This window comes from Bos indicus, chromosome 12 (genome assembly GCF_029378745.1).
Source record: "Bos indicus isolate NIAB-ARS_2022 breed Sahiwal x Tharparkar chromosome 12, NIAB-ARS_B.indTharparkar_mat_pri_1.0, whole genome shotgun sequence".
NCBI lineage: Eukaryota > Metazoa > Chordata > Mammalia > Artiodactyla > Bovidae > Bos > Bos indicus.
Window position 1 is genome coordinate 23,506,218 of NC_091771.1, and position 27,331 is coordinate 23,533,548.

Genomic DNA, 27,331 nt, shown 5'->3' on the forward strand with positions numbered 1-27,331 from the left:
TTCACATATTGCTGAAGCCTGGCTTGGAGAATTTTGAGCATTACTTTACTAGTGTGCGAGATGAGTGCAATTGTGCGGTAGCTTGAGTGTTAGAAATGTGTCAAAAAAAAAAAAAAAAAAAAGAGCTTCCTCAGTGCTATACATCGGTCCTGAAACAAACACAGAAATCATTCAAATTACCTACAGCCTTGAACAAATATTTGAGTAGTCACAGCAGTTTGAGCAAACTCTGGGAGATAGTGAAGAACAGGGAAACGTGGTGTGCTGCAATCCATGGGCTCTCAAAGAGTCAGACTTGACTTGAGCAATTGAACAACAACAGCAAATTAATTAAGTTTAAAAAAAACAACTTTTCTTTAGTGATCATCTTTGAGACTCTGTGGGGAGAAAAAAACAAAACAAAACAAAACAAAAGCCTCTTTATGCCCAGTCACGTAATATATTAAGTTCTCATAGTTTTCTGTACAGTGATTTAACCAGGCTCCTTCCATCTTGGGCACCTTCTTCAGTTGGAGCCTCAGACTTTCAGCCGAGACAGGGGTAAAACTGGGTATAGAAAGTAAAACCATCGTAAACACTTTGGACTGGAATTGAAAGACTATTTCTCACAATGCATTGGAAAGAACTAAAAATTTGAGCCCACCTAGATGCACAGGAGGCTGATAAATATAATCCCTGCATGGGCAGCTACTTCCCCGTGAACATTCTGTACCATAGCAGTGGGACAGACACCTCTCATGGATAGGTGTCTCTGTCCTAATTGTCAATCTCTAATCTTATATCTAGTTAAATTAACTTAAAGAAAGAGAGTAAAATAAATAATTTTTTCAGGCAGACAAAAACTGAGATAATCCTTAAATGAAACTGGAGGGACTTTTGTAAATTGTACCTTAGTAGAAAAGAAAATGATTTCAGATGGAAGATCTAAGATGCAGGAAAGAACAAAGAAGGATAAAATTAATACATTTTGGGGAAAGTCTAAGCATATGCTGATTGTATATGTATAACACTAATATTTACTTTTCAATGCAAAAAACAGAAGTGAAATAAAATATTGCTTCTCATCTATAAAAAAAAACTGACATGGATGGATTTCTAAAGTATTGTGTTTCATGAAGGAAACACAGGCACAAAAGATTATTTGAATCAATTTATAGTAAATTCTAAAAAAGCCAAACTTATAGTGGCAGATCAGTGATCCAGTGGCCAGGATTGGCAGCAGAAAACTGACTAAAAAGAGACACAAGGAGGAACTTCCCTGGCAGTCCAGTGGTTAAGACTTTGTCTTCCAGTGCCAGGGGTGCAGGTTCTATCCCTGGTCAGGGAGCAAAGATCCCACATGCCTCATAGACAAAAACAAAAACAAAAACAAAAACAGAGAATAAATATTGTAACAAATTCAATAAAGACTTAAAAATGGTCCACATCAAAACACCTTAAAAAAAAGATACATAAGGAAAACTGAGGTGAGGGAAATCGTCTGTATCTTGACAGGAGTATGAGTTACATGACTGTAATATGAAATATTGATTATTCTCATTATACCGTATAGTCTTACTTCTTAACATTACACTTTTCTTTTTTTTTTTTACAAAGTAGACTGTTCCTGGTGTGATAGAAATGTGTGGTACTCACTGTTAGCAATTATCATAACTATAGATAACTTGTATTGGTTGACACTATGCAAAAAAGTTTATATGCATTCTTTTACATAACTTTCACAATAGTTTGGTGTTTATATCCACATATTGAATAAGGGAAGTAGAACTGAAGATCAGTTCCTTGTAATTTCTACCAATGGAGGTTTGAAGCCACTCTCTAGCACCTGCAAACATTCAGATGATTGATAACACAAGCAATATTTTGAACACATGCAAACCTGGAACCAGGTTTATGATGACGCTCTAATTTTAGGTAGCAAAGCACAGCTGTTACTGTGTTGCTTTTTATTTCAAGTTTGCTATTTTCCAAGGCCATAGAAAGACTAGCATGGCTATAGATTTTTATGAAATAAATGTTTAAATATCCTAATAGAGAACACTGGCCATAGTATACTCCAGGAAGACTCAAATAATAATAGGATTTAAATGAATGAGGTTTTAATGACAGCTTATTTTAATGTGACTGTCCAAAGAATAAATGATTCAAGTTTGCTCATGCCCTTTCTTGGTAAATACTGCCCTCCCCCAAAGACAGCCACTGTTCTGATTTCTCTCACCATAAAGTAGTTTTGCCTTTTTGAGGGTCATATAAAGGGAATCATACTGCTTGTAGTCTTTTGTATGCTGTTTCTTTCATTCATCATATTTCTGAGATTTAGCTATTTAATTGCAAGCATCAGTAGTTAATTTCTTATTGCTCCCTAGCGTTACATTGTATAAATATACCACCAATTGCTATCCATTTTCCTGTGATGAACATTAACATTGTTTTCATTGTGTATATATTGTGTATATACTTGCTATAAAAATTCATATACAAAAAAGAATAAATTATCCAAGCCATAGTAAACTAGTTGACAATGATTGCTTGATTTTACTGCCCCAAAATAACACGTAGTGCCAATAACCTCTGAAAAAGTATTATGTTTATATTTTGAGACATCCAGAAATACCAGTTAAGGATCCACGGAAGCAGTACCTACCAGTTAGGTACTACTTCTGTGGAATGATAAAAAAAAAAAAAAAAAAAAAAAAATCTCTACTCAGGTTCTGTCAGTGTTTTTACCAAAGAACTTCTCGTATCCAGGGTGATTGATGCTGTTTCTAACAGGAAATTGCTAGTGTGATAACAATAGAACATGTTGAAGTGGGTCTCTTAGTCACCACTAAAAGAGTGACTTGACTGCTCTGAAGTCAGAGAAAAGAAAGGTAGCTTCTGGATCAGAGAAAATGAATGACTTAGAAAATTGAGTATAGTGCTATACTATGAAATATTGCCAGTGACAAAAAAAAAAACAAAAAACCAAAAAATTATATGGCCTAAGCAATTTTGGAGGATTCCTGTTAAGGTGATGGGTTTCTGCAATAAGAAAAGATAACCAAAAGAAAACATTACTTTCTTCAAATATTTTTTTCTTTTTTCCATCTTTTACTTTATTTATTTTTGAGACATGGTTGATTTACAATATTATATTAGTTTCAGGTGTAGAACATAGTGATTCAAAATTTTTGTAGATTATACTCCATTTAAAGTCATTATAAAATATTGGCTCAATTCCCTGTGCTGTATAATATATTATTGTAGCTTACCTACTGTATGCATAGCTTATACCTCTTCTTTCTCAAATAATTTGTATTCTGACACAAAGCATGTTTGATGAAAAAGAGTAATGCACACACCCTATCAAATATTTGTTCTGTCAATTATGTTTATTTTATACCTCTCTGTGTTATAAGAAAGAGAAAATGCTGCCCAGGCTGAGATTAGGGGAAGGGAATCTAACCAAATATAAACAAAGTTTTCAGTGTTGTTTTAATATAAAGCCTCGAAGCTTTTAAAATTTTACTTTGGTTCAAGTCAAAGTGCTCAGTCCTCAGTCATGTCTGACTCTTTGCAACCCCATGGGCTGCAGCCCACCAGGCTCCTCTGTTCATGGGATTTCCCAGGCAAGAATACTGGAATGAGTTGCTATTTCTTCCTCCAGGGGGTCTTCCCAACCCAGGGATCAAACTCGGAGTCTCTTGCGTCTCTTGCATTGGCAGATGGACTGTTTACCACTGAGCCACCTGGGAAGCCCACTTTAGTTTACTGAACAGCTATTAAAGAGTAGAAAGATAATTTATGATAATGAATTAAACCAGGTTACAGAGCCCATGACTTTACTGTATATCTATCTAGTTGACGGATGTTGCATTTGCCGTTCTATTTGCTCATCTCCCCTACTGGATACATTTCATTTGCTGTCCCTTCTTCCACCAATGAGGAAGAAGTTTTTTAAAAGTGTCACTTAACTGCTAAGAACCTTCTTAGGTGAAAAAAATGATAACTTCAGGAAAGGAAGTACTAAATAAAAATCACCATATATGTTCACAATTTAAATCATTCACATGAAATTATTGGACAACATTAATTTAGGGACTGATGGCATGGATCTATACTGATCACTCTACATAAAGTTCTAAAGACAAAGACCCTCCTCGCAAGGAGCTTATCAGACATAATAGTTTATGTTCTTTGCATAGTTCATACATGCCAGTCCATGTGGCAAGCACTTTGCAGGCATTATCTCACTTAATTCTCACAGTAATCCATTGATATTCATAGGACAGTTCTCTAGAATTATAATTTAATGTGATGGAAGCAAAGCCATCTAAGTCAGGTACATGCAAAGCACATGCTTAGGCTAAAAACTGGGGCAAAGAGAAGATTAAATGATGGAACAGAGTAAAATTAGAGGGACTGTATTATGTTCCGGAGATGAGAATCCAACAGTTTGTTACATACCCAGTAAGTCCCCTACATTCGCATCTTCAGTTGTGAAATTTCAAAGATGTGAACAAGCATCTGGTTCCAGCAAGGGACCAGAACCTGTGTCATCCACGTCAGGCAAGAGTGAAATTGCAGCTTGTCCTCTGTCTCCTACTGCTGACGATCCTTCGCCTCTACCATATCTCACCTCTGCTCTTTCCTCCAGTCAGTAACTCTTCTTGCCTGTTCACTTGATGCCAGCCAATGTGTGCTAACTGGTGTACGTCTGTAGTGTACTTTTCAAGGTACTGCAAGATTAAACATTTTTATTTTTTGTGTTTGTTTTCTATTTATTATTTGCATGCCAAGTATTATAAACCTATTATAGTACAGTACTATACAGCCCACTGTGTTAGTTGGATACTGAGGCTAACTTTGTTGGACTTACAAAAAAATAGGACTTATGAACATGTTCTCAGAAAGGATCTTGTTCATATGTAGGGGACTTACTGCAGAAGGAAGAGCATACACTTCTCAGAGTCAGGAATTACAGACTATTAATTATTCCTAGGTATCAGATACAAGAATTACAAAATGTCGGCCTTGTTGGCAAAGGCAGAATTTCATTCCAGAAGTGTTTTGACCTACTAATCAGGAATACCAAGACTCTCAACTCATCAGTTGGTGAATTGTTGGACTAGTTTCACTTCAAAATATAAAACGAACTCAATGAGCACAAGGTAATTGGCAGTTTTATGATAAGATAAAACTCTCATTTCAGTTGGGATAAACCAAAGAACTTTATCTCTTTGTGAAAAAAAGGTAGATGGCTAAGGTCAGTCTCAATTAAAACAAATTTCCTAGAACCAGGGAGATAACTCTTGACTTGGGAGACCAGTAAATCTTTTCTGCATTTTCTTTAGTCAAACATGACTGCGCTATCCAGCGCTGACACTGCTCCTGGGCAAGAGAACCTTAGAGAAAAAGCCTAAATGAAAATCCCTTTTCTCCCCAATGGCATATTGTTTTGATTAATCCTTACTTGAAATTCTAACTTTAAACAAATTCTATCTTTTGCAATTTGTGTGTCAGAGAACCTATTTTCTCCTGAATAATAAAAAAAAGGAAATGGAAAATTTCCATAGCCTCTATATAATGATATTTCATACAACATAGTTTTAGATAAAAGATTATAGAATTATTTTTATTAAATTGGATCACAGAGTGAATACTTAATGATGGATTCAGACCTTTTAGTGAGCTGTAGCCTTAACCAGGCAAAACTGGTAGCCTGGGGAAATTCATTTAAAATCTAAGAGAGAAAATAATTTTTTTTATTTTTAAAATTAAAGTCAGTTAGCAGAATGGAGGCCCCCAAATCTGCCTCTAAGTTCCCCAGTTGAGGTAAATTGAAGCACATCCTCTGATTCTCCAAGAATTATCATGGTTTGTGCAGGTTCCCCTGCGGTGAAGCACAACTGTAATGGCCAGTGTAATGAATGAAGCCCAGTGTAATGGCCTTGTCCAAGGTCCCTATGGGAATGACAACAGACTGTGTATAGGGCTGAAGCTGAAAGAAAGAAAGTGAAGTTGCTCGGTCGTGTCTGACTCTTGGCGACCCCATAGACTGTAGCCTGCCAGGCTTCTCTGTCCATGGGATTTTTCAGGCAAGAATACTGGAGTGGGTTGCCATTTCCTTCTCCCAGGGGATCTTCCCAACCCAGGGATCAAACCTGGGTCTTCCTCACTGCAGGCAGACTCTTTAGCATCTGAACCACCAGGGAAGCCCACTACACTGATGGGATGAAGATAGGATTCATGCAAATTCAAGTCTTACAGTTGGTAAATCTCAGGTCAAAGTTCACACTTCTATGTGTTACATCAGTGTGGTGGGCTTCCCCAGTGGCTCAGATGGTAGAGTCTGCCTGTAGTGCAGGAGACCTGGGTTTGATCCCTGGGTTGGGAAGGTCCCCTGGAGGAGGGGACCAACTGGGAGTATATGGCAACTCACTCCAGTATTCTTGCCTGGAAAATTCCATGGACAGAGGAGCCTGACAGACAGACAGTCCATGGGGTTGCAAAGAGTTGGACACGACTGAGCGACTTCGCTTTCTTTCTTTCTTTTCAGCGCAGTGGTGCCTGTACAGCACAGTTTTGCAGACACTGACGTTTTGCAGACATTTGCTAAGAATGATGTTAGCTTGGGAGGTGCTGTTGCTTTAATAGATGCAGTTTATCAGATCAAGAGAGATCTCTTCTAGTTTTTGTTACTGAGAGTTTAAATGGACCTTGCTTTTTTTCCAAATGTCGTTCTTGCATCCATTGTGGTGATAATACGAATTTCTGCTAATCTATCTTCAACTTCACTGACTCTTTCTTCTGTCAACTTCGTTTTTCTACTGAACCCGGCCAATGAATTATTTATTTCAAGTATTGTACTTTCAGTTCTGAAATTTCCAATTGAAAAAATTGTTTCTATGTCTCTGCTGAGGATTTTTATCGTTTATTCATTTCATGTATGCTCCATTTGACCTCATGTAACACAGTTATATTACCTGTTTTACACTCTTTGATTGAAAAATTCTGACATTTGGCACTTTTCCCAGATTGTTGCTTCTCTTGAAAATTGGTCACCTTTTTCTAGGTCTTTTTATGTCAAGCAAATTTGATACAGATTCTGTATATTTTGAATGGCAACTCTGTTTGTAAACTGTAGATTCTGTTAAGATCTTCAGAGAATGCTGTCGTTGTTGTTTTAGTAGGTAATCAACCTATTAATAAGGGTTTCCCTCCTTCCCTTGTGGCTCAGTGGTAAAGAATCTGCCTACAAAGCAGGAGATGCAGGTTCGATCTCCGGGTTGAGAATACCCCTGGAGGAGAAAATAGGAACTCACTCCAGTATTCTGGAGTATCCCATGGACAGAGGAGCCTGACAGGCTACAGTCAATGGGATCACAAAGAGTTGACACAACTTAGCAACCAAACAGCAACAGTAGCAACCTACCATTTGGGTTCAGACCACAAGTTCTGTCTTGCCTCCGGTCGGTGGTGGTTCTCATGTTAGTTCAGTTTTCAAAGCTTTTGTTATGCTGCTTTGGGTCTGTCACACACATGAAACAGTCAGGGGTTCCTCTGAGACTGGGGCCAATGTTTCAACCAGTTCAGTTCTCAGCTTCTTTGTTACCATGTTTTGAGTCTGTCTCCTTCATACACCATTAAGGGGTGAGCCTGAGCCTGTGCAGGTTCGTAAACAGAAAGTCTCCCTCTTCAAGTCTCCTGTCTGGAAACCCCATCCCTGCCACCTCCTGCACTCTGAAGCAATCTGCTCTTTTTTCAGATTCCTATAGACAGATATACAGGATTCTATAGAAGTTTCGGCTTCCCATGCCACTGTTCTACTACCCAGCTATGTAAAAAATCATAGCACACACACACACACACACACACACACACACACACACACACACACACCCCTTACATTCTATCTGGGTTTTTTTCCAAGTTTTGGCTTCCCTTCATAAGCCATCTATTTTTGTTCAAATTTAGGAATCCTCAGGTGGTTGATGTTGTGTTTTATCTACCGCTTTTATTTTTATTTATTTTTTATTTTGGTCACGAGGCATGTGAGATCTTAGTTCCCTAACCAGGGATTGAACCCTTGCCTCCTGCAGTGGATGTGTGGAATCCTAACCACTAGACCACCAGGAAGTGCCAATCTAGTGCTTTTAATTGTAACCCACTTCTCTGCCGTCTACCTTTATTTTCCCCAACTGGGATCCTTGGAGGATCACTCAGGAAATCACATTCAGAGATCCAGACCAAAATTCGTTAAGTGTTATGTGTATATTTGAAGGGAGTTCCTCTTTTAGGTTCCTTCTCACTGGATTATTTTTTTTTTTCTTTTAAACTATTAGATATCTTGACAGTCCCAATTTCCATCACCTGACTTGATTTCTGCTGAAGTTCTAACATCCAAATGCATCAGGTTTGGAGAATTCCCTCTGGAAAATCCACATAAAAGAAATCATATATATCAAGATAAATGGTTCAACTTGTCAGTTCTTTTTATTTTGTGGTCAATTATTGACCAGTCTGATTTGTACGGATATGTGGGTGTGCGTGCTAAATTTTGTGAATATAGTAAATTAGACTTTAATTTTATGCTAAATGAAATATACAGTTTAAAATTGTATGTTATTTTAGATTGTTGATACACAGAGACAGCATCAACTAGGAAAAAACTACATTGATTATATATTTAGGTATTGCAGAAAGAATTGATGCTTTCGAACTGTGGTGTTGGAGAAGACTCTTGAGAGTCCTTTGGACTGCAAGGAGATCCAGCCAGTCAATCCTAAAGGAAATCAGTACTGAATATTCATTGGAAGAACTGATGCTGAAGCCGAAGCTCCAATACTTTGGCCACTTGATGCGAAGAACTGACTCATTGGAAACGACCCTGATGCTGGGAAAGATTGAAGACAGAAGGAGAAGAAGGGGATGACAGAGGATGAGATGGTTGGATGGCATCGCTAACTCAATGGACATGAGTTTGTGTAAACTCCAGGAGTTAGTGATGGACAGGGAAGCCTGGCGTGCTGCAGTCCATGGGGTCTCAAAGAGTTGGACATGACTGAGCAACTGAACTGAACTTTTGCAGAAAGAACATAAAGTTTAGAGGCAATAAAGTGTATTCTACTTTGGGATTTTTCAAAAATAGCTGTATGAGTTTTGGCAAATCACTTAATCAATCCATTTTTAAAATAAGTGCACCCTCTTGTACTCTAAAGGATTATAACTTCTTTTCTTCTCTAGCACACTTGCCTGAATAGAAATAATTCAATTACTCATTCAAAAATATTTTCTGAATGCCCACGATACATGCCACACATTGTGTCAGCACCAGAAATAAAACAATGCTGATATTTCATTTATCATGGAAATAATTTTAACTTTTAACCTTAAATTCTTTATCAGTCAGTCAGTCAGTTCAGTTACTCAGTCATGTCTGACTCTTGGCGACCCCGTGGACTGCAGCACGCCAGGCATCCCTGTCCATCACCAACTCCCGGAGTTTACTCTAACTCATGTCCATTGAGTTGGTGTGGGGGAACATAGATGGAGACACATTTTAGAAAGGAATCACGCAGGATGTATCAAGGACCCTTTTAAAAAGTATATTTTTGACAGAATAATGCTATTTTGAGAGGCTAAGAAACTGATTAAAATGCATTTAAAAATGTATTAATAATAGCAATGGCAAGCACATTTCCATAATAGAGTTTTGATTAGTAAAGAATGTTATGGCTATATGACAATAAAATGCAGTCACTAAAAAGATTGTTTACAAGGGATGTTTAATGATATGGGGAAATGCTTATGATATTATAATGGTTAGAAAAAAGATGGTTTACACACTGATCTCAGAGATGCATAACAATGGGTACAGAAGACAAAGTACTGAAGTGTTCATAGGGCTTGTGTTTCCTAATATTTCCTCCATCTCTTTTTCCTATTCCTTTATTTAAAGAGTACTGCTGGTGATTAATATTAGAATGAAATCTTCAGGGTATAAAATACCAAGGCAGTTGAAAGAACTAAAAAAGGAAGTATTACTTAGATAAAAATGTGGTGACTGGAAGGACTTGGATCATCCCTTTCTGGGAAGAATGTGCTTTTCTTTAATCTCATCAAGGCTAGTTGAGTCATGGTGTCATTGCTATTTTTGCCATTTGGCAGTGAAATACGGATAAGGGTTTGTGAATGCTGAGAAGACAAAAGGAAACAGTTTGCGAATGCTGAGAAGACAAAAGGGTACACTGTTCCCACATATGGTCCCTGGCTACTCAGCTCCTGTTTTCTTTGTATTCCAAAGATCTGAAAGATTGGAGACCACAATTCCAAGCCTCGCTAAGCAGCTGGATTTTGAGTAGCTTCTATCAGTGGGGATCACAGTTAAAGGATTAAAATATGAAGGGAAGTAACATGTTATCCTGTTCCATAGGGAGAAATAGCAGACGAATGTAAATGACTGAGGGCATCAGAAAACTCCATCAGTTTCAGTAGGTAGAATCGCCCCTGCTCAGAGGCAGGGATGATATCAGCAACGGGTATCAGGAGTTACAGTTTCAGTAACTTCAGCAGCACCAGTAGCAGTCCCTGCTCTGCCTCAGTGGCAGAACCTGCAGCCAATCAGTGGGAAATATGGATTCCTGAGCTTCAGCCTAGTCGTGAGAGCAACTTCCTGATCTCTGGGTGACACTTTCTCCCTTTTGGACTCTGAGTCCTTCCAACCTTTCCATGTGTACTAAGTCGCTTCAGTCCTTCCGACTCTTTGTGACCCCATGGATCGTAGCCCGCCAGCCTCCTCTGTCCATGGGATTCTCCCAGGCAAGAATACTGGAGTGGGCTGCCATATCCTCCTCCAGGGGATCTTCTCCACCCAGGGATGTAACTTGCTTCCCTTATGTCTCCTGCTTTGGAGGTGGGTTCTTTACCGCTAGCTCCACCTGGAAAGCCCCCTTCCAATATATCACTTTCCAATTCCTGTGTTCCATCTGTACTTCTTTTACTCGTCTTCGATCACCTTTGTTGTCAGTTCCCAGGGCTGATTCCTGAAGTGAATTCTGGTGTGAGTGTACCCGTCAAGTGTTGAGTCAGCCGCACTGGCCAGCTGGCTTTTCCTCAATCTACAGACAAACTTGGTTCACAAGTCCTGGCCGAGTTGTGGACTTAGATTTGTACTTACTGCATGGATCTCATATGTAATTAGTTATCCTGGGCATTTCCGGAAATCACTGGACTTCCTGTTCGTCACTTGAGTTTCAGTGCATTGAGATTTGTGGTCTTACTGTTCATATTAATGTGACCATGGTTCTACTTCCGATCCAGTGGCTCCTTGGATATTGAACTTCCATCTTTCCAGGACCACAGCATACCTTAGTCATCTCCAGTCCTGCCCTTCATAGTCAATCACGGATTCTCATACTTTAGTGATTATTTCACTATATGATGGAACAGCTTGATATCTGGCACAGAAAAACTTGCCTGTTTTCTCCCTTTTCTCTGAAGGAGTGTTCTTTTACATGAACTAAACTAGACTTTAGGGGTCAGTTCTTAACCTTACTGCCTTTGAAGTTTTCATTTTCATTAGCATTCATGCATTATACAGCATAAAGCTTTTATCTCATAGATGCTTTTAAAGCTAATAGTTCCTATCCATTTGTGGCACTAAGAAACTTTCTTTGAAGCACCACCTTATCAGGCATCTAACTGGAAATAATTAGAGGCTTTAAAATTAAATTATTTAATCCCCAAAGTATAATGCAAAAAAAATGTTGTACATCAATAAGAAAATAAATTAATGTGGAAACTTTATTTGTGCATGTGCGCATACCATTCGCCCAAGCTAGAATTTTTGTATTTTCTTTCAGGTAAAACACTAGATAGAGGCTACATAGAAACACACACACACACACACACACACACACACACACATATATGTAGCATAGATATGTTTTATATTAACTATGTAGTATAGATATGTTTTATATTAACTAATCAGACTATGTACACACACAACATTTAAAACATTTCTTCTATTTTATTTTTATTGAAACAGCTTGAATAGTGAAAATGCTGTCTCAAATGTGACTGTTTACATACATGTGTAAATTAGGTATACTGGATATTCTGAGGTTTTGTCCAAAAGAAAGTGTGGTCACCTAGTATTGTACATAGTCATGAAGTCCCTTCTTTGAAAACATTGTAACCATGATGGAATCATTAAAGGGAAAAGTTCCTATTAAGTGGCTTCATGGATTTCTCACTGCAAAAATTTAAACAACTAAAGCACAGTGAGATGACAATTGAAATAATGACTTGTAGATGACCAGCCTCAAAGACACAGAAGTGCATCTGGGATCAATGTGATATAGATGCTATATGTTGGAAAAACAGCAGTGGATAAGACTTCCTGGTGGTCCAGTGGCTAACACTCCAAGCTCCCACTGCAGGGGCCTGGGTTCGATCACTAATCAAGGAACTAGATCCCACATGCTGCAACTAAAAATCCTGAATTTAAAAAGCCCTAAAATAAGACACAGCCAAATAATTAAATAGAAAAAAAAAAAAAAACCCAGCAGTGGATAGACACATGGGAGGGGGGTGACTTCTTAATCTGTCAATTGCTCTAAGGACAAGTTTGAGTCTACACTATCTAAAATTATTAGATTAGAATGTAAGAAACTCAGTCAAATATCCAGATGGTTAATTTACTTGAAACCACTGTTTCTGAATGTTTGGCCATATGGCAAGTTACAAACTAAACATCTGGATAAATTGTGTGCTGTCTTTTCCCACATGTAATTTGGTGTTGTGCCAGAGACGTGGAGTTGCCATAAACATCCACTTTCTCCCAGATGGTGAACAATCTTAACATATCTCTGTTTCTCCTTCAAATAAGCTAAAGTCTGCACTATCTGGTCATAGAGTTGTAGTGAATCTTTCTCGAATGGTCATATTTCAGAAAATTGCATTTATTGGTAATGAAAACATCTACCAACTTTGTCAATAAAGGCCAATTCATTTTCTTTAGAACTGAAAACACTATATAGAATTTTATTCTATCTGTTCCTACATGCGATTTCAATTGTTTCCCCCCAATAGTTATTCCATATTGCAGTGGTCTTAAAAATGCAGTCCTCGGACCAGTAGCATTTACATCACCTGGGAACTTGGAAGAAATTCAGATTTCAAGCCTTACTGCAGATCTCAGTTCAGTTGCTCAGTAGTGTCCGACTCTTTTTGACCCCATGAACCACAGCACGCCAGGCCTCCCTGTCCATCACCAACTGCAGGAGTCTACCTAAACCCATGTCCATTGAGTCGGTGATGCCTTTCAACCATCTCATTCTCTGTCATCCCCTTCTCCTCCTGCCCTCAATCTTTCCCAGCATCAGGGTACTTTCAAATGAATCAGCTCTTTGCATCAGGTGGCCAAAGTATTGGAGTTTCAGCTTCAACATCAGTCCTTCCAATGAACACCCAGGACTGATCTGCTTTAAAATGGACTGGTTGGATATCCTTGCAGTCCAAGGGACTCTCAAGAGTCTTCTCCAACACCACAGTTCAAAAGCATCAATTCTTCGGTTCTTAGCTTTCTTTATAGTCCAACTCTCACATCCATGCATGACTACTGGAAAAACCATAGCCTTGACAGATGGACCTTTGCTGACAAAGTAATGTCTCTGCTTTTTAATATGCTGTCTAGGTTGGTCATAACTTTCCTTCCAAGGAGCAAGCGTCTTTTAATTTCATGGCTGCAGTCACCATCTGCAGTGATTTTGGAGCCCAAAAATATAAAGTCAGCCATTATTTCCACTGTTTCCCCATCTATTTCCCATGAAGTGATGGCACCAGATGCCAAGATCTTTGTTTTCTGAATGTTGAGCTTTAAGCCAACTTTTTCACTCTCCTCTTTCATGTTCATCAAGAGGCTCTTTAGTTCCTCTTCACTTTCTGCCATAAGGGTAGTGTCATCTGCATATCTGAGGTTATTGATATTTCTCCCGGCAAACTTGATTCCATCTTGTGCTTCCTCCAGCCCAGCATTTCTCATGATGTACTCTGCATAGAAGTTAAATAAGCAGGGTGACAATATACAGCCTTGACGAACTCCTTTTCCTATTTGGAACCAGTCTGTTCCATGTCCAGTTCTAACTGTTGTTTCCTGACCTGCATACAGGTTTCTCAAGTGGTGGGTAAGGTAGTCTGGTATTCCCATCTCTTTCAGACTTTTCCACTGAATTAGAAACTATGGGACTGAGAACCAGTCATCTGTGTTTTAATAAACCCTCTAGGTGATTCTGGTGTACCCTACAATGTGAAGATCACTGCTGTAATTAAAAAAGTCTAAACTTTCAGAACTGTTTCACAGTTTGGTATGAATTGCATTTGTAACTCTTTGAACCAAGAGAAATAATTTACTTCTTTATTATAGTTTCTTTTATGTCTCCAAACACAAACGCTCAGGCTTTTTGTGTATCCTTAGTCACTCAGTCATGTCTGACTCTTTGCGACCACATGGACTGTAGTCCCACCAGGCTCCTCTGTGCATGGGATTCTCCACGCAAGAATAGTGAAGTGGCTTGCCATTCCCTTCTCCAGGGGACCTTCTGGACTCAGGGATTGAACTCTGGTCTCTTGCATTGCAGGCAGATTGTTTTACCATCTGAGCCACCTGGAAAGCCCCTCAGGCTTTTTACCCATTTTAAATTTCTCTACTCAGCTAACAGCAACAAAATAAGGCAGTCTCTTCCCCTCTTTTCATTTATTAAACGTTTTACTTCCTTCAACAATTTCTGTTTTGTTTTCTCACATCTTCAGGACGTTTATGGAATTTGGGCCTGAAGGTATAATGCCAAGTGTAGGTCATTTCTGTATGTAAGTGCTGAAATTCTGTTGAATATACTTCTATTTTCAGCCAATCACTGAGCAAACTTTTAAACCTATTTTAACATCAATATTTTATATAAACATAAAAATATTCAAGAAATCATGTAGCCTTCTCAGAGAAGTTGAGAGTTCTAATTCTGAATTATGAGCCCCAATTTTTGGCAAAATTATTCATAATTTCTATGATTCATCTCAAAGGAGGGCCATACCAACCACAAGATGTAAATTCTTCTATCACTGTAGAATTGTAGACTTATTCATCCTTGGTAAACCCTCTAAATGGTATTTATTCAGTCACTGAAACTAAATGAATCTTGACCTAAAATTTTGCATGGAATAGATGAAAACATGCATTTTACAACTGTTTGCTGGTGTCTCAGTGGTAAAGAATCCATCTGCTAATGCAGTAGATGTGGGTTTGATCTCTGGGTTGGGAAGATCTTGAGAAAGGAATGGCAACCCACTTAAAAGAAAATTCAAGGACTTCCCGGTGATACAGTGTATAAGAATCTGCTGCCAGTGAAGCGGACATGTGCTTGATCTCTGGTCTGGGGGATTCCTTCTGCTATGGAGCCACTGGGCCTGTGTGCCACAACTACCGAGCCTGTGCTCTACAGCTGGAGAGCCACAACTACTAAGCCTGTGTGCTGCAACTGCAAAAGCCCATGTACCTAGAGCCTGGAAACCCACTCCAGTACTCTTGCCTGGAAAATTCCATGGACTGGGAGGCTCCTCAGAGCCTGGTAGGCTACAGTCCATGGGGTCGCAAAGAGTCAGACATGACTGAGTGACTTCACTTTATATGACCACATGCAGTTTGACTATGAGGTAAGAAACAAGAAAGTCTGAATTCCAATCCCAGTTTTGTTACTTACCAGCTATGAAGTGCGAACTATAGCAGAGACTGAAAGTTGATTCTCCATAGGGATTTGTTCTGTTTTTATATTAATGGAATCCCCCATTTTCAACTAGACAAATGGAGCCCAGAATAAGATTCCCTAGGTCCCTTTTCAGCCAGGTGTGGTTGCATGTGATCCTGTCACCAGAAGGAGTGTATGATTTCCAGAAACTAACCTTCCCTTACATGGTTTTTCCTTCTTACTAGAATGTGATCATAATTCCCAGACTTTTGGCAGCCTTCTTTGACCATGAAGTGACCTTGGGTCTGAAAGCCTTATATTGTAGAGTAATAAAATAAAAGGATCTTGGGTCCTGCTCCCGTGGGTCACGATTGCAGCCCTGGACCTGAGAGAAAAAGATAAACATAAAGGTTTAAGAAAGAAAGAAATTTTATCTTATTTAGGCCAACACATTTTGAGTTTCTTTTTCAGTCAATCTTAATCTCAACTAATGATATTTAATTACTTTGAGCCCTAACAGTCTTATTTGTGATATGCAAATATCTTATTCATAGAGTGCTTTTTGGGATTTATCAAGATAATATATATAAAAGCATTCCAAAGTAATATACAAATGTAAGTTCTTATCATGAATTGCATAGCATTTCACAGTAGCAATTTGATTGTAGTAGAAATCAGAAGCACTGCTGATGCTTTTTTTTAACAGTGATAATCTTTTTTCCTAAGTAGAAATATATACAAGAAGATTCTTGTCAACAATTGTTAGAGTTAATAACTATTAACACAAAATATAATAGAACCACAGTCTTTGCATTTAATTAATATTTTCCAACATTTCATGGACAGTTTGCGTTAATCATATCTAAAGGCAGGTTTTGAACATTTTTATGAGCTTTATTTTTCAGATAACCAATTCAGGTATATCACAGATGTAATTCAGATATTCTTTTGTGGTCCTGTTGATTTTCCTTTTTATCAAGGCTGTTAACTCACAACAAATACCCTTGAACATTTTGGGGTGAGAATGTTTTATGCCACAATAACAGAACTCTGGGGTTTTGATTACACATTTCTCTGAGTGCTTCAGAAGAATCAAAGTCCATCTGGGAAGAAAATTCCGGAATTAATTAGAGCTACTCCTTTGGTCTTATCCCTACCAAAGCAGTGCATCTGTGGTTGGACTCCATTTTTCATGAAACAGAGTTTCATGGCCTGCAAACTGCTTATGAAATAAAAGAAGCTCTTCGTAATCACTAATATAGCAAATAGGCACTGATGGCATTCATCAGAGAAATCATCTTTGATTTGACTGCAAAAAATTTGTCCCACTCATTGAATGTATAAAATGTCCAGATTCATATCCTGTGATTTGAATTGCTGCATTCATGAGATCATGGGACCATGTAGGAAGGGGAGGAAGAATTTCATTGAGTTATGATGCAAGGTTAATGCTCTCTTTTTTAAAAGGGGAAGTTATTTGATTTGTGGTTTTTTTTTCTTTTTTATGGCTATGCCATTGTTAAAGATATTGCTTGTGCTTGCTTAGTTTCTTTGTAATGGCTACAGTCCTGTCGGACTCTTTGTGATACTTTGGACTGTAGTTCACTAGGCGCCTCTGTCCAAGGGATTCTCCAGGCAAGAATACTGGAGTGGGTTGCGATTTTCTTCTCCAGGGGAGCTTCCAGACCCAGGGACTGAACTCATGTCTCCTGCACTGCAGGAGGATTCTTTACCCGCTGAGCCATCAGGGAAGCCCAAAGATACTACTTATTTTTTTAAATCAAAGATTCATAAGAGAGATTTTTCACTAAAATAATTGCTACAAAAGTTTTTCTCAAGATAGGGATATATGAATATACCAGTTTTATATTAAACATTGATTAAACATGTACTTTTATGAGGAAAAGGGAATTTAGCTATTCAATACTTTTTCTCTATTCTTACATGCCAGGAAACTCAGAGATTTAATACTAAACTGACAACTCACTTCAGGTTTCAAATAACATTTAATTCATGGTTCCTTCAAATTAAATTAACTATCTTTTATCATTTTTTATTCCTTAATTAATTTATGTACTATTTAAATGCCTTCTATAGACAGAATGCTAATTAAAATTATGCAAGTACTGAAGTAGATTGAACAAAGATGTCATATGCAGATTATTAACTTTGTAAAAACATTAATAAGAAAAAGGCAGAGATCTTTGGGATTTAGTTTTTTTGGAAACTGAAAATAAGCCTTAAAACAACAGAATTAAGTTCCTAATATAGAAACATATAAGCTTGTTCTGGTTTTACAAACAAAGATAAAAATTTAAATAAAATATAAGATTCTTATGTAGGAGAAAAAAAAAAACTGACAAATTCTGACATATTTCCAACTCGTTGTGACCCTGGTTTTGCCAGCTATCCTACTGGGAGGCAGGGCTCTCAGCTCCCCTGCTCCAGAATGAAGGGTTTGGACTAGATGATTTCTCTACCTCCAACATTCTCTAACTCCATGACATTAAAAATTTCTATAACTCCACAATACTACAAACTTCTATAATTCCATGACATAATAAAACTCTGCAAATCAATGATGTAACGAAAGTCTATAACTCACGATACAACAAACTAAAACTTCATCACTGACTGAATAGACATGAGTTTGAGCAAATTTCTGGAGATAGTGAGGGACAGGGAAGTCTGGCGTGGTGCAGTTCATGGGGTCACAAAGAGTAGGACATGACTTAGTGACTGAATGACAACAGCAGAACTTCATGATACAATACACTTTTATAATTCCATAAATCAAAAAAACCCTGTAACCCTATGGTACAAAAAATTCTAAAATCCACACAATAACAGAACTCTTACATATAGGTCCAACCAGAGCAAATTTTAATGGTTCATTCCAGGAGAGATCTACTTTTCTCCTAAGAAACTGTGCAAAGTAAGTTGCTTCCCTCCTCACCTGTATTTGGGATAATTGCTGTTCATTGCTATTGCTCATGTAACGATGAAAAAGAATTTTTCACAGAGGGAAAATAAGATATGGCTATTCACTAGTTTCATCATTACTTGGAAATATAGTTAATTAAACAGATTGTCCAAGATGAAACACTAGGAACAATGATTATCCTGGATTAATTTAGCTTTTTTTCTTTTACTTCTGAAAGGTTGTACGTGTCATCTTTCTATGACGGTGGTATAACGATCCTCTCTTTGGATACTGAAAAATGCATTCTTATTTGTAATTCAAGTACATAACTTTTTACAGAGCAGAAAGATGAAAAAGGGCAAAATAAACCAAAAAAAAAAAAAGATACAGAATCTAGTAGAATTCATTTCAAATATATAAGCTGAACTTTTAAATGCAGATTTAAAGATACATTTAAGTTTACCTCTTCATTATATTTTCTTCAATTGCTCTAACTCATCAGTTAAAGGAAATGGCAAACCCACTCCAGTATTCTTACCTGGAGAATCCCATGGACAGAGGAGCCTGGTGGGCCTCAGTCCACAGGGTCACAAAGAGTCGGACACAACTGAGCCACTTCACTTTCACTTTAAGATATAATCTACAGTGTTCAGCCTCTAGTTACTCTGCAAATGTATCACAGGGGTAGTTCTGGTGCCCCTGTTTTACACATTCATTTAGGTACTAGTTTAATAGATATTTGCTGAGTACTTGCTGGAAATTCAGAATATAAATGATAACAATACACATTTTTCATACTCATAAGTTCATAATTGTGTAGGCTTTGCATCTTAGAGAATATTTAGTTAATATAAATAGCTTTTTATTATTTTCAATTTAAAACAGGAATATATATATAGCAGTGTCACAAAATGATTTAATAAATAAAGTGTTGCTTATTAGTAGGGATTAGTAAACTAGCTAGTAGAAGAATGAATGAATTATATAATAATTTAGAAAAATTCTTAATCAATGGCTTCATGACAGAATAATTAAAAGCAAAATATGGTATCATATTATATATATGTATATATATTTATTTAGAAATTTAGTTGCCAAATTTCCCATCCAGGAGTCCTATATATAATGTAATAAGAAATGATGTTGTAGCTTTGCTTCTTAGAGGTCTTTCTTGTTCCTCTACCCCTCCTATTAATGAAGAAAAATAAGCTTCATTGTTGCAAACAAACCTATTTTGTAGATAAATATATTTCTACCATAACTGGTAATACGTAGTTTTCTTAGATCCTGAGAACAGAGCCAACATTTTAAAAAAATCAAATAGGAGAAAGAAGAAGGAATAAAGTAATCATTTACTTACCCAGGGAAACAAAAAATAGCATCGCAGGAAATCTAATGTGTGATTCAGAGGATTTATGGGAGTACAGATGGTAAAGGAATGAAAGACATTTACATGTTCTTAAATGAGAATATAAATGTCCAATTTTTTAAATTGTTTTTACAAGACAATAAAAATACAATTCTCGTTCATCTTGTGAAGAGGATGGGGCGAGGAGAGGCAATGCAGGACAAAGAAGTCAGCTAACTTTTACTGAGTGCCCTTCCAGCTACTTCCACAAGTGCTGCTTCATGCTTGGTGTCATCATTTAAACATTTTATTTGACTTAGGAAGAAACAAAGTAACCTACGATTTGACTCCAAACCTGTTTTTCAATTATGCAACATTCCTTCTCCATATAAGGATCAAGATGACATCTCCAGCCTAACAAGTGACACTGACCTGGTAGCAAGGATTGTTTTCCAAGTTTTAAAGGCAGCTGCGTCATAATTGGCCAAAAATAAAACATATAATCAAAATAGAGACAACTTGGCTCAACTGAACTCAGTAAAATTGTAAAGGAGAAATCAATATTTAGAATGAAGACTATTCTTTACAAAAGAAAATTGATTTTTATTTATCTATAAAATGCATGTGCGAATAATGTAAAATCAAGATAAAGCAATTCACAAAATGCACAAAACTGATAAACATTATGACAATTCCCCTTTAGTAAAAAGATAAAGCCATCGCAATCTGTCAATAAAACCTGAAAGAAAAGATTCACAGTCGTGCCAATTTTTAACTGCTTTTATCAAGCACACCTGAATAAAAATGTGCCTTACTACAAAAGCTCAGACAGTCAGATGTTCTCTCCTTTCATTGTGAATCACTATAGAGATAGGACAAAATGGATTCCTTTTAACTTTCCACTTTTCTAACTGTTTGCTGATTAGTTCCAGGATATGGACTTTAATGTGAAGGATTTGTTTGGAAATTCAATATACAAAGAGAATACATAGCTAGAACTATTCAAAGATTTCTAATGTCTTGATAGGCAGACATATATTTCCATGATTTATAGGTATGTATACATACATATAGGCTTCCCTGGTAGCTCAGCTGGTAAAGAATCTGCCTGCAATGCAGGAGACCTCAATTTGATCTCTGGGTTGGGAAGATCCCCTAGAGAAGGGAACCGCAGTAGAATTGTGGAACTGCCTGGAGAATTCCATGGACAGAGGAACCTGGCAGGCTACAGTCCATGGGGTCGCAAAGAGTCAGACAGGACTGAGCGACTTTCACTATACATACATATGGGGCTTCCCAGGTGGCTCTGTGGTAAAGAATCTACCTGCCAATGCAGAAGATGCAGGTATCATCCCTGGGTAGGGAAGATCCCCTGGAAGAGGAAATGGCAACGCACTTCAGTCTTCTTGCCTGGAGAATCAGGTGGACAGAGGAATCTGGTGGGCTACAGTCTATGGGACTGCAAAGAGATGGGACACAACTAACTAACTGAGCATGCATGCATACATCCACAAGTATAAATATCTGATAAAATTTCCTGATCATGGACTTACTGCTACTCAAAGCTGTCTCCTATCTGAAACACTAATAACATTTTTGGCAGCATGAGCCCATTTCAAAGGTCAAAGATACAGAGCTTGATTCTTCACTTAAGCTAAGAAAAATGTTTATAGACAGAGCCTTTTAAACACCATACATGCTCAACCAATTTTCTTGAAGTTTGGTCCAGATCAAAGTAAAGATTTTACTTCTGTTGTCATTCTGTGAACAACTAGTGTTAAGAAATATTTTCCTTAGACATTACAGAGAAGAGTCTCATCTGTAGGGCCATAGCTAGAGATACATAAGAATTAAAAAAGATTTAAAAAATGCATCTAGAAGTAGCTTCTGACATAGTAAAGAAAAATTACTAGCTGATGTGGTACTCAGTGGAGAAGGCAATGGCACCCCACTCCAGTACTTTTTTTTTTTTTTAAACTTTACAATATTGTATTAGTTTTGCCAAATATCGAAATGAATCCGCCACAGGTATACCCGCGTTCCCCATCCTGAACCCTCCTCCCTCCTCCCTCCCCTCCCCTCCCTCTGGGTCGTCCCAGTGCACCAGCCCCAAGCATCCAGTATCGCGCATCGAACCTGGACTGGCGACTCGTTTCATACATGATATTATACATGTTTCAATGCTATTCTCCCAAATCTCCCCACCCTCTCCCTCTCCCTCTCCCACAGAGTCCATAAGACTGATCTATACATCGGTGTCTCTTTTGCTGTCTCGTACACAGGGTTATTGTTTCCATCTTTCTAAATTCCATATATATGCGTTAGTATACTGCATTGGTGTTTTTCTTTCTGGCTTACTTCACTCTGTATAATAGGTTCCAGTTTCATCCATCTCATTAGAACTGACTCAAATGTATTCTTTTTAATGGCTGAGTAATACTCCTTTTAATGGCTGAGTAATACTCCCCCACTCCAGTACTTTTGCCTAGAAAATCCCATGGACGGAGGAGCCTGGTAGGCTGCAGTCATGGGGTCGCTAAGAGTTGGACACGACTGAGCGACTTCACTTTCCCTTTTCACTTTCATGCATTGGAGAAGGAAATGGCAACCCACCCAGTGTTCTTGCCTGGAGAATCCCAGGGACAGGGAAGCCTGGTGGGCTGCCGTCTGTGGGGTTGCACAGAGTCGGACACGACTGAAGCGGCTTAGTAGTAGTAGTAGTAGTAGTAGTAGTGGTACTCAGCAAGCAACTGAAACATTAGAAACTGTGCAAGAAAGTAGAAGAAAGGAGATTGCCTCTGGCACTTTCTTCCTGAAATTTAAAGATAATATACTAAATATTTAGGATCTCCAAAATCTTAACATATTCTCAATAACTTATATTCTTTTGGTATTGAATAAGAGATAACAATAACTGTTAAAACTTAATATTTAGACAATATTAAAAAATTAAAATCACCTAACCACTGTTAGAATATAAGCATGTCTATAACAATCAGTGTATATATGTATATACACACACAAAATCTTATACCCTATTTTTACTTAGTTTAGTATTTAATTTAATATAAAAATATAATTTTAATTAAACATTACACATAAATATCACTAATTTTCCCAATGGTATTACTATATTTTTACATAATATACTTTATACCTAAATCTCTATTATTTAACATTGAGATTATTTCTTTTTTGTTTTCTGCTTTTATACATAATGCTATGATGAATATTCTTGTGCAGAAACCTTTGTTCACATCTCTGATTACTTGCATTGAATAATTCCCTAGTAATGGAGATCACCAGGTAAAATGATCTATTTAAGACTTTTGAGAATATTAGGAGTGGTCCTCCAGAAGATCAAATCACTTTATATTTATGCCCCCTCTGTATAAGAGGGTCTATGCCTTGCATCTTTTGTCAACTCAGATATCATCTATTAATTTTAATCCATGATATTTTGATGGATGAAATAGCATCTTATACTACCCTATATATATATAGTATACTTATATTATTTGGTTCTTTGATTTCTAGTGAGTTTGAAAATGTTTAAAAACACATGAGCCATTTGAATTCCTATTTTATGAATTTTTATTCCTCAATGAGTACTTTTTCTCTCACTGAATTGCAAAGAATCATACATATTGACAAACTTGCCATACTTGTTAAAGCAACTTTTTCCCCCTGCTTGACAGAAATTTCTGGGGCTCATACTAAGATGAGAAGCAACTGCTCCAAGTTAATTACCAAAATTTGGGTTGATTTGACCACAAGCAATTCAACAAATTTTTATCTCTTTCTATGTGCCAAGAACCACACTGGGTATAGAGTGCAATCACAAGGACCCTGTGCTCCTGTCATATGCTAGACACAGGAAGATGCAGGTCTATAAACAGCTAATTAAGAAATGTTGCTAAGGCCTGAGATATTTACATACTATGAGGCTTCTCCGGGGAAGTGAGGGCAACTGGTGTTGTAACTGAATTCCCTTTAAACCTTATTTTGCTCAGAAGATAGACTCGTATACATTTTACACAGACATCACACAGATAGACATACCATACAAACACAGAGCACACACACACACACAACCTCCCTTCATATATATTTTTTACAGATGTTGCAGAAAAGGCAGCAGGGTCAGTGACGATGGAAACAGGACAAGACGGGTCTGTGAGAGTCATTATTTCCTTCCTGCAGCCCCTTTGGAATTCATGTTCCAGAGACACAGTTCACGCAGACACAGCTCTTTGCTTCCAAAGTTCTCTCTGGCTTCCTGCCACGCTAATCACAGAGGAACACAGGCCAGGCTCAGCTGTAAGATAATCATTCCATGTTCACTGACTTCAGCAGAATTTCCAAAGAAGTGAACCAAGGGCACAGCATGGCTCATTGTTAGATTAAAAAATAATAACAATGAAACTTGTTTGTCACAAAATGATAAAATGGAGGTGTCCGTGTCAAAATAAGAAACACAAATATTTTCTAGGATTATAATAAAATAACAATTCAGTGTTCAGAGGATAAGTAACATTCGTCCCTGGCAAAGGGATAAGACACCTTCTTTTCTAACATTTTCTGGCCTTTTCAAGGGTATCCTCATTTACCCAGGAAAAGAGAACATACTCATTGAGGTTAAGTGACACAGGTGGTCAAAAGCAACATTGGAGCTGAATCCAAATATTACGATCCTTGGCTTAGTGCTCATCTTCATGCACCATGTTGCTTCCCATTGAAGTACATGAAGTGTAGGCTTGATTTGCAATCCATCTACCCAAGAAAAGGTATATGGGCCATATGGGGATATACTAGGAGGATGCTGGTGAGTGAAAAAAGGGGAATTCAGTGTAGCCTGGAGGGGACAGTCCACAATAGGACATGTAAGGTAGAGATAGTGGAGGACAGGGAAGTCTTGGGTACTGCAGTCCATTGGGTCGCGGAGTTGGACATGACTTGGCAACTGAACAACAGCAACAACAAGGTAGAGATATCCATGTTCAGGCAGGATTCTGACACCACCATCACCACTGTAGCACCATCATCACCACCACCATCATCATCACCACCACCATCAGCATCAGCATCACCACCATCATCACCACCATCACCACCACCACCACCACCATCACCACCACCAGCATCACCATTACCACTGTCACCACCATCACCAGCATCACCACCACCATCATCAGCATCACCATCACCACCACCAACACCATTGTCACCACCACCATTACCAGCATCATCACCACCATCAGCATCACCATCACCACCATCACCACCATCATCAGCATCACCATCACCACCACCAACACCATTGTCACCACCACCATCACCAGCATCATCACCACCATCATCAGCATCATCATCACCACCATCACCACCATTATAAGCATCACCATCACCACCACCAACACCATTGTCACCACCACCATCACCAGCATCATCACCAGCATCATCAGCATCACCATCACCACCATCATCACCACCATTACCACCACCATCACCATTGTCACCACCATCACCAGCATCATCACCACCATCACCATCTCCACCATCATCACTCCTGCACTGCCACAGCCTCCCAAACACTGTCAGTGTTATAAACTTTCTCTCCTCGGATCATCCTCACTTGGATTCCGAGATGCCATTTGTAAAACTCTTACTTGACTGGGTCACCCATTGCTTGAAACTTACTACCTACAAGGTTAAGCTTAAGCTAATTGACATGGCTCTTCTGTGAGCTGTCTATGCCTACTCTCTACCCTGCTTTTCCATTGACCCTGGCTTGAACTTGATGCTTCAGGTTTACCTCATCCTTTTAGGAGGCCTCCCTTTTCCCCTTTAACTGGGTCAAGTGCCCATCTTTAGATCTCCTCTATGTTACTCCATTATTATAGTTAACTAGTTTTATTAATATTTTCTAAAATTTAAAGTCTTATTTTTGTGTTTGATCTATAGGACATGTTTGTTAGGAAAGTCCACTGAACTTGGTAGTAAGAGCATCAGACTCCGAAGCCAGACTCTCTGGGTTTGAACTGCTGGCTTAACTGTGTGACTTTGTATGAGTTACTTAACCTGTCTGTTCTTCTGTTTTTCTGCCTATAAAATGGGAATGATAATATTCTATAGTGTTTGGGGAGAATTAAATGAGTTTATATATATATATATATATATATATATATATATATACACACATATGAACTGTGGCTGGCATATCCATGCTACATAAGCTATAGAAATATTTGCTATTGTGACTGCAATTAAAGGGACATATGACATGAACCTGACCCCAACGATCATTCAAAGAACTACTAGAAACACAAAGAATATATGTAATAAGAAAAGACAACTCATAACTGAGGTCAAACTACATTAGCACTAAACATTCAGACTAATAGACAAGAAATCTTTCTGCATTCTAGAAAAGGGAAAGACCATTTCAGGCCCAAGGATGCAGAATGTCAAAAAGTTCATGAAGGTGATGGGGCTGGAGGGATAAGCAAGATTCACGATCTGTGCTCTCAGTGGGGTTCGATGGGCACTTGGCGCAGAGCAGTCCTCTGTCCTCTGTCGTGTGCAGCCATCCACACATCAGGGCATGGCAAACTGCTGTTAACCCAAGCTACCAGGCGCTTACTGACAGTAGTGCCCCCTTTTGACAACCATGAAAGCGGTACACATTTCCGAACATCTAGGAGAGTGGTACTGTACCTGGTTAAGAACCTTGCGGGCAGAGAAGAGTAGAAATGGACATTCCAGGCAAGAACAGCATGAGCAAAAGGATGATGGGTTACCCAAGAAGGGTTACAGAAAAGGGTGTACGGCTGGGTATAGCAGAGATGTAATGGGCCAGAATGTGAAGCAACTTGATGGATTGAGAAATTAGACTGATGTGCTGTTGTGCACATTCTCTACTTACATCTCAGTTGCTGGAACTGAGTGGAAGGAATACGAACTTTAGAATCAAACCACCATGGGTTTGAGTTCTGTCCTACTGTTTACTTGGTAAATAAATCACTTTCACCTCTCTCAGATCCATAAAAGAAATGTATAAATGGATCACTGTGCAGGATGAAGAGGTACGCTTGTTACAGTGCTTAGCAAAGTGTCTGAATCACATAATGTGCACCAAAAATGTGAGCTTGCTTTGAAGTTCCTCTCTGCCTGCCATCACCCCAGGTTAATAACTTGCACCTGGATAACTTTCCACTTCGTTTTATTTTTAACTATAACTAAACACACCTAATTGTCAAGTTTAGACACTGGGAAAGCATGCATTCTTCTCAGAGTGTCTGCAACAAATTATAGTTTCAAGGCTCAATGGTACAT

At 38.2% G+C, this 27,331-nt stretch overlaps 1 long non-coding RNA gene across 1 annotated transcript; it reads right to left on the reverse strand.

Moving 5' to 3' along the window:
- Positions 1 to 12,931: 12,931 nt before the first annotated feature.
- On the reverse strand, positions 12,932 to 22,037 carry LOC139186193 (uncharacterized). The gene is made up of 2 exons (XR_011569728.1): positions 15,940 to 22,037; positions 12,932 to 14,037 (listed from the first exon to the last, which is right to left on the reverse strand). It is a non-coding gene; the product is annotated as an uncharacterized lncRNA (long non-coding RNA).
- Positions 22,038 to 27,331: the final 5,294 nt, after the last annotated feature.